The sequence below is a fragment of the Emydura macquarii genome, unplaced genomic scaffold (genome assembly GCF_026122565.2).
Source record: "Emydura macquarii macquarii isolate MOO-44397 ecotype Brisbane River unplaced genomic scaffold, CSIRO-AGI_Emac_v2 contig_320, whole genome shotgun sequence".
In the NCBI taxonomy this organism is placed as follows: Eukaryota; Metazoa; Chordata; order Testudines; family Chelidae; genus Emydura; species Emydura macquarii.
Window position 1 is genome coordinate 15,329,265 of NW_027130457.1, and position 7,483 is coordinate 15,336,747.

Here is a 7,483-nt window from a genome sequence, read left to right on the forward strand (position 1 = left end):
GGGTCGGGACCAGGGTGTTGAGCTGGTGCCACAGCATTGACAGGACTAGCTCGTTGAGCACCAGTGCCCTCCCCCAGAGGGAGAGGCACCGGAGCAGTCCTGTCCATCTCTGCAGCCGTGCAGATACCCTGCCTTCCAAATCTTGTCAGTTCTCCACCAGGGAGGGATGGGTGGCAGAAAGGTAAATGCCCATATAGAGCAAAGGACCCACGCTCCACCGGATGGCTTGAAGCACGGTTGGAGGGAGCAGGGAACAGGGATGGAGGGAACAGGGTTGGAAGGAGCAGGGAACAGGGAGGGAGGCGGGAGCTGGGGCAGGGGAAGGGGCAGGACTTGGAGCAGGACTAAGACCAAGATCAGGGGTGGGGTCCGCTGCCCCAGCCACTGGGCCAGCAGGGTGCAGTGCCTCCAGATTGGGGCCGGGAGCTAAGGAGGCAGGCAAGGTGGGGCGTCTGCCATGGGGCCAGGCTCAGGGGTCCTAGTGCCCGCATCTCCGGGCTCCCTTGCAGGAACAGATGGGCTGGCACCCTCAGATGGGGGGAGTGGCGACCGTCCCACAGCAGGGGAGGGGGTGTGCCTGGTGGCCCGGAGCCTGGCCGCTGAGCCCTGGCCATAGCCACAAGGGCTGCGTCGGCGTTGGTGGGGGTGCCGCAGTCTGTTGGCCAGGCAGAGGGGGCCTAGGGGTTCCTTGGGGATGGGAACAGGGGTAGCAGCCTGGGAAGGGAGGGAGGGAAGGGGTGCCCACAGCAAAGCCCTCCATGCAGGGAGGGTCGTCCACCCTGTGGCAGGCCGGGGTCAGACCCAGGGCGTTGATCTTCTCCATCAAGGACGAGAAGTCCCCCCCGCCCCCTCTCGTCACCACGAGGTCCTCCCCGGTGGTGGCCGAGGAAGCAGGAGCTCTGGTACCAGTGAGGGGTTCGGATGGCAAGGGGACAGGGGGACCGCTGGCCAGGGACCCCTCCAGGAGGGAGATGGTGTGGCCCACATCTGCTGCCACAGCTTCCTTGGCCAGTGCTGCCTGCTGGGTTCCGGCAGGGGGCGCGGCGGAAGGCCCGGCTCCAGCATCCCCCTTCCTGGTTCTACACAGGTTCTCGCCCCCCTTGGTGACGAGCGGGAGCTGGGCACTGGTCTTGCGCTTGCTGTGCTTGCCCTGCATAAGCACCCAGCCCTCTGAGGCAGAGGGCCGGGCAGTGGGGGCAGGACCAGGGGGCAAGAGCACAGGGGTCGGGGCTTGGGGGAGAGGCAATGAGGAAAAGAGAGGCCTCCCCCTGGGGCGAGCCCCCTCTGATGCCCGACAGTGGCAGCCCTGGCTCCCTCTCCTCCACAGGAGGCAGCTACGGGGAAGGGGGGGCAGAGAAGGGGAAGGGCAGGGTGCCCCCAAGCAGTGGACCTGGGGGGGGCAGTGACAGGGAAGGGGTGCTCCCAGCAGGAGCAGTGGGAAGAAGCAGCTGGCCAGGAAAGGCCCTTCTGCAGGTCGTGGTGGTAGTAGCAGCAGATGTGGTGGAGGGGCCACTCACTCACCCTCTCCCTCCTGGCCAGGAGGAAGGCAAGCAGGCCGGCAGGGCCCCCAAGCACTGGTAACAGCAAGGCCTTGAAGCAGAAGCAGAAGTCACCGCCTTCCAAAAGGGTAGACCAGGGCGGGTTTGTGAGACCTGGAATGCTAAAGGCCCTTTTCCCTGCAGGCAGAGGAGAGGTTGTTGCAGATCAATTAGAGACACCTGGACCCAATTAAGGGCTATTCCAGGTGTACTTAAACGCTGCCTTCCCTAAAGGGTGGGGGGAACAAAGGAGAAGGAGCTGTCAGCAGCTGTAGGAGAGATACCCCCGGACTAGCAAACAGTGCTTCTCTGCAGCCAGAAACGCAGAGAAGGAAAGACCCTGGGCCCCAGCCTGCAGGAAGGACTGGTGTTCCTCCAATCTTCCAGGGCTTTACCACCACCACCTCTACAGCCCTGAGAAGGAGCCACAGCAAGGTACCTCCCTTGGCCCTGGATCATATACATGGACTGGAACTACCCGCCCCTCCCTTGTGGGGTTGAAGGACACTCCACAGGCCTGAAATAAGGCCTGCACCAAATGCTCCACCTGAGAGGTTCCGAGGGGAAAAGACAAAAGATTTGACCGGGGGGGCCAAGTTACCTCAGTCCCCACTGCCAAAGGAGACTGCTGCCAATAGGTGAGACCAAGGGGGGTTGCTATACCACAATATTTATTTGATAACTGCCTTCACTTTTCCTCTAAACCTGATAGGCTTTTTAACTGGCACAGCCTTCTTTCTCAGTTGTGAGATTGTGGTTGTTTATGCCTTCAGTAAGATACTAAGTGAGTCCCAATTATCCTTCAAATTTTTTAAATTACATTCTTCCTCCCAGCTTATTTGGCTCATAATTGTTTTCAGCTTTGTGAAATTGGCCCTATTGAAACACCAACTATATATATTACCAGTCTGGATTTTATTCTGCTTGCACATTATAAATAGGATCGATTTCATGATCACTTGTACCTAAGCGCATATTAACTTTTAATTCTGTGATTGGTTCCCTCTTTATTTGTTAGGACAAGGCTTGAGTTGGGAAACTGTCTTCTATAATGTTTAGAAATGTCAAGGATATTTTAGTTCTGGCAGCATGACATCTCCAGTTGACGTGACATATGTTGAAGTTCCCCATGATGACAGTTTTCCCCCCTACAGATAGGTACATATTTTTATAGAGAGTGCCACTTACCTCCTCATTTTCCCCACTCGTACTTTGCTAAATAGATTATAACCATTGATTTTAACATGGCAATTGTGCAAATCATCCCCTGAGGATTAAGTAATACCAGTTAGATCAGATTTATGCTCATAAATGAGCAATTCTAATTCCTCTTTGTTACTGTGGCTCCTAGCATTAGTGTAGTGGCAGTAACATCATTTCTTCTCTTCATGTCCTTTGGTTTCTTGATTAATTTTGTTCTCAACATCTCGATTTTGTCCTAAGTCCTCATAGCTTCCCCCTTTTTACCCTCCTGTTTTGCTATTAGTTTAATCCTATCCTGACTACTCGAGCCAGCCTGATCTCAAGGAGACACATGCCTCTTCCACTGAGGTAGAGGCCAACTATAGAGCCCCCTCTTCCTATAGATGGTGGACCAATGTGCTGCAAAACCAAAACCCTCCACACTTACTTAGCCAGTAATTCACTTCCAGAATCTTCTGCCTTCTGTCTTCCTTTGTTCATGGGACAGGCAGGATCTCATAGAACATTGCTTGAACATGCTACTTCTTCAGTATGCTTCTGAGTTCCCTGAAGTATTCCACTAGCTGTAAGATATCCTGTGACAGTGTCATTAATGCCCATATGAATTACCACCGATTTGTAAATTTAAGAAAACTATCCAACCTTAGAGTGATGTCTCATATCTTGGCTGCGGGAAGGCAGTACATTGTCCTGTTGTCCATCTGTCCCTTGCAGAATGTTCTTTCAATTCCTCTGAGTACTCAATCTCCAACAAGTATTGTCTGTCTTCCTTGGAGAGACACATTAGAATGCAATCCACAAAAGATGGGGAGCTATGTAACCCAGCCCACGGGAGATTCCGATGAGAGAGGTGTGCTCTAAGCCCCACCCTTCTAACGGAGAAGGATGCCTAAGTCCAGGCTGCATAAAGATCTCTACTTATGATCCATGAACCAGGAAGATAGGGACTCCTCTGCTTAACTTATGTGTGGGTCCCAATCTGGTGTGTGCTCTGACAACTAGATTATGGGATATTCCGATTCAGGTCTCCCTCAATTTCTCCCATTGAAGTTGTTCCACTTTAAATAACTGAATAATCGAATATTAATTGGGCCAACAAGACCATCACTCTCCTGAGAGGTTTCAGATCCCTGTTCAAATTCCTTTGTCTCAGTAGGCAGAGACACTTGAACTGGTGGTTTCCCCCACATACCAGGTAAGTATCCTGGCCACTGAGCTAAAGGTTAGAAAGGAGCACTTCCTCCACCTCCCCTACCCTCAGTGGTTTTGTGTGGCATCAGGCAGCCTTGGAGAATGTCTATGGGATCAGGCCCTAGGTATTTGGCACTTACGTATCCGTCTGCATTTTCAGCAGGTGCCAACCAACTGGCTAAGAAGTAACTGGCACCAACTTAATTAACACCTTCTTAAATGTTATCTATTTAAATGTCAGCTACTGATTCGGAATTGGTACCTCCTTAAATGAGCTCCAAATAGGCAGACCACATGGAGTATAGAGTCATAGAATTGTAAGATTGGAAGGGGCCTTGAGAGGTCATCTAGCCCATTCCTCTGCACGCAAAGCAGGACTAAGTATAACTAGACCATCCCTAACCTATTCTTAAAGATCTCCAATAATGGAGGTTACACAACCACCCTCGACAACTTATTCCAGTGCTTAACTACCCTGAAAGTTAAGTTTTTCCTAATGTCCAGCCTAAACCTCTCTTGCTGCAATTTAAGCCCACTGCTTCTTGTCCTATCCTCAGAGGTTAAGGAGAACAATTTTTCTCCTTCCTCCGTGTAACAACCTTTTATGTACTTGGAACCTGTTATGTCCCCCCGTCAGACTTCTCTTCTCCAGGCTAAACAAACCCATTTTTTTTCAATCTTCCCTCATAGGTAAACAACCATTAACAAAATAATTAAATAGGCAACAATTCTAGGGGTTAGATTCATAAAAGGACATAGGTGCCTAATTGACACTTTAAGAATCTAAATCCCAGAATCAGACCCTTGCACCATGTAAGTGCCTAAACTTGCCTGACACCTGATTTTTTTTTTGTAGTGAAAGTTCCCTAGACTCCTATGTTTCTGTCTGTGCACTGCTGCCCCATGCCAGATATCCAGAGGCCTAAGCCTATGCATGAACTGGGGGAAGATAGGCATCCCTCCACCTAATTTGCTGCAGGGCCCAATCCAGTAAGCATTCTCAGACCTTGCCTCCCAGATCAGGTCCCTACAGGCAAGCTTACACAAAATGGCAGAGGAAGAGGACCCCTCTCATATTTTTTAGCCCAGTAATTAGGAGACTCACCTGGAATGTGGGAGACTCCTGGGTCAAGTCCCACGTGCACCAGAGAAGGGATTTGAACTAGAATCAGTCACCTTTCAAGTGTGCATTTCTAAAAAATACACTCTAGGAATTTATTTTGGGGAAGTTCTATGGCTTGTGTTATACAGGCAGGCAGACTAGATGGCCTTGGAATCCATGAATCTCATATGAGTACCCTAATCACTGGGCTACAAGTTATGAGGGATGTCCTCCACCCCCGCTTCTTGCTAAAACATTATAGGCACCTAACACCGAGAGGATTTGCAGCTGAAAATGACAAGCAGAGGCATGACCCTGCACCCCAAACTTAAGTACCTATCGTCAAGAGACAGGCGGGACTTAGCACACACCATTTAACTTGCCATCTGGCAGCTGGTTAATGTGCTGGATTTTATAAATTCCATTCTTAGATGCCTAACTCATTGTACAGAGAGCCTACCCTCAAGCTTTGTGAATCCCAGTGATTTTCTTGGTGCCTAAAAGTTAGGCATAGGTTTCATGACTCTGAGTATTACTAAGTTTCTTTGTGAATCTGGACCTATTTATAGAAGGTGTAATTACACAGACACCACTTAACCTATTCTTCTTAATTAGAATATATTTATCGTGGTCCCTTCTAGTCTTAAAATGCATAAATTTTGTAGGGATCAATTACAGATCCCCAAAGAGAGATGAATGCAGGGTTGTGCAGATGGTGTTAATGGGAGGGCTTCAGCTTCCTTGACCATGGGATGCTGCTCCAGGAAGGTGGTCTGCTGGGAAGAGATGGGGTCCACCTATCCAAAAAAAGGAAAGAACAGCTTCATACACTGTGACAGTGACAGGACAGCTAACTTGGGTATGACCCTTAACAACTGAACAAGAGGAATTGAAATACTTGTATGTGAATTTCAAAGAGATATAGTAGACCAGAAATCATTAAACCATTTATTTGTAGTAAGAGAAATTAAGGATAGATGCTGAGTGTATTTGTCTGTGTTTACCTGTGCCTTGTTACATTGTAGATGCTAATTCCCTTTCATGGCTTAAGTGTTTTAATGATGTTTGTGACTGTATCCAGTTAAACTTAAGCTCAAAGATGTAAGATACACCTGGAAACTAATAATATTATCTAGATTGTCTTCATCTTAATTACTTATGCTGTAATGGATTGTTCTCTAATTGCCTTATGTGAAGGAATGCAACTAGTTTACCTGTGTATGCATAAGAAATTGAAGATTAGCTTCAAAGCAACAATCTGCACTGTCTGTTCTTCCTTAGGGGAGGTCCTGCTGTAACAAGAGGCTTGCCAGCTCGCTAAGGAGCTATAAAGGGAAGACCTGGGGCTGATCCTGTCATCTCTAGACTGCTTAAACTTTGAACAGGGAAAGTATAAGTTGTAAGATGGAGCTTTTGCATATAATTATTTGGAATAACCTGGAAAATGCATGGAAAGGCTTGAACTGACTCTACACCTGAACTGCCTATTGGACTATAACTTTCTATATTGCCTCCAGAAAGACTTTTACAAATCAGCAGTCTCACCATCTACCAAACTGACCTAAGGACTTTACACATAATTGTATGTATATTGATCTCTTAACCTTTTGCAACTCTTTTTTCTTTTTCCTTTTATTATTAAAACCTTTAGTTTTACTTATTAAAGTATTGACATCTGTGTGATTATTGGGTAAGACCTGAGACTCATATTGACCTACAGATCAGCATCTGGTCCTTTGGTGAGGACTAGGTATGATTAGACCATTTCTGACATGTTTGTTTAACCTGTTCTTAAAAACCTCCAATGACAGAGATTCCACATCGTCCATAGGCATTTTGTTCCAGTACTTAATAACCTGACAGTTAGGAGGTTTTTCCTAGTGTCCAACCTAAACCTCCCTTTTGCAATTTAAGACCATTGCGTCTTGTCATATTTTCTGATGCTAAGGAGAACAATTTTTCACCCTCCTCCTTGTAACCTTTAACGTACTTGAAAACTGTTATCATGGTCCCTCTTAATCTTCTCTTCTTCAGCCTAAATAAACCCAGTTTTTTAAATCTTTCCTTGTAGGTCATGTTTTCTGGATCTTTAATAATTTTTGTTGCTCTTCTCTGGACTTTCTCCAATTTGTCCACATCTTTCCTGAAATATGGTGCCCAGAACTGGACACAATACTCCAGTTGAGGCCTAATCAATGCACAATGGAACAGAAGTACTACTTTTCATGTCTTACTTACAACATTGCTGCTGATACAACCAAAAATGATGTTCATTTTTTCCCAAGAGTGTTACACTGTTGACTTATATTTAGCTTGTGATCCACTATAACCCCCAGCTACCTTTCTGAAGTACTGCTTCCTAAGCAGTCATTTCCCATATTGTATGTGTGCAACTGATTGTTCTGTCCTAAGTAGAATACTTTGTATGTGTCTTTATTGTATTTCATCA

General features: G+C 47.2%; 1 long non-coding RNA gene across 1 annotated transcript; it reads left to right on the forward strand.

The window, feature by feature from the left end:
- The first annotated feature begins 1,789 nt into the window (after positions 1–1,789).
- On the forward strand, positions 1,790–6,699 carry LOC137167359 (uncharacterized). Its single transcript, XR_010924101.1, has 2 exons — positions 1,790–2,176; positions 6,316–6,699. It is a non-coding gene; the product is annotated as an uncharacterized lncRNA (long non-coding RNA).
- Positions 6,700–7,483: the final 784 nt, after the last annotated feature.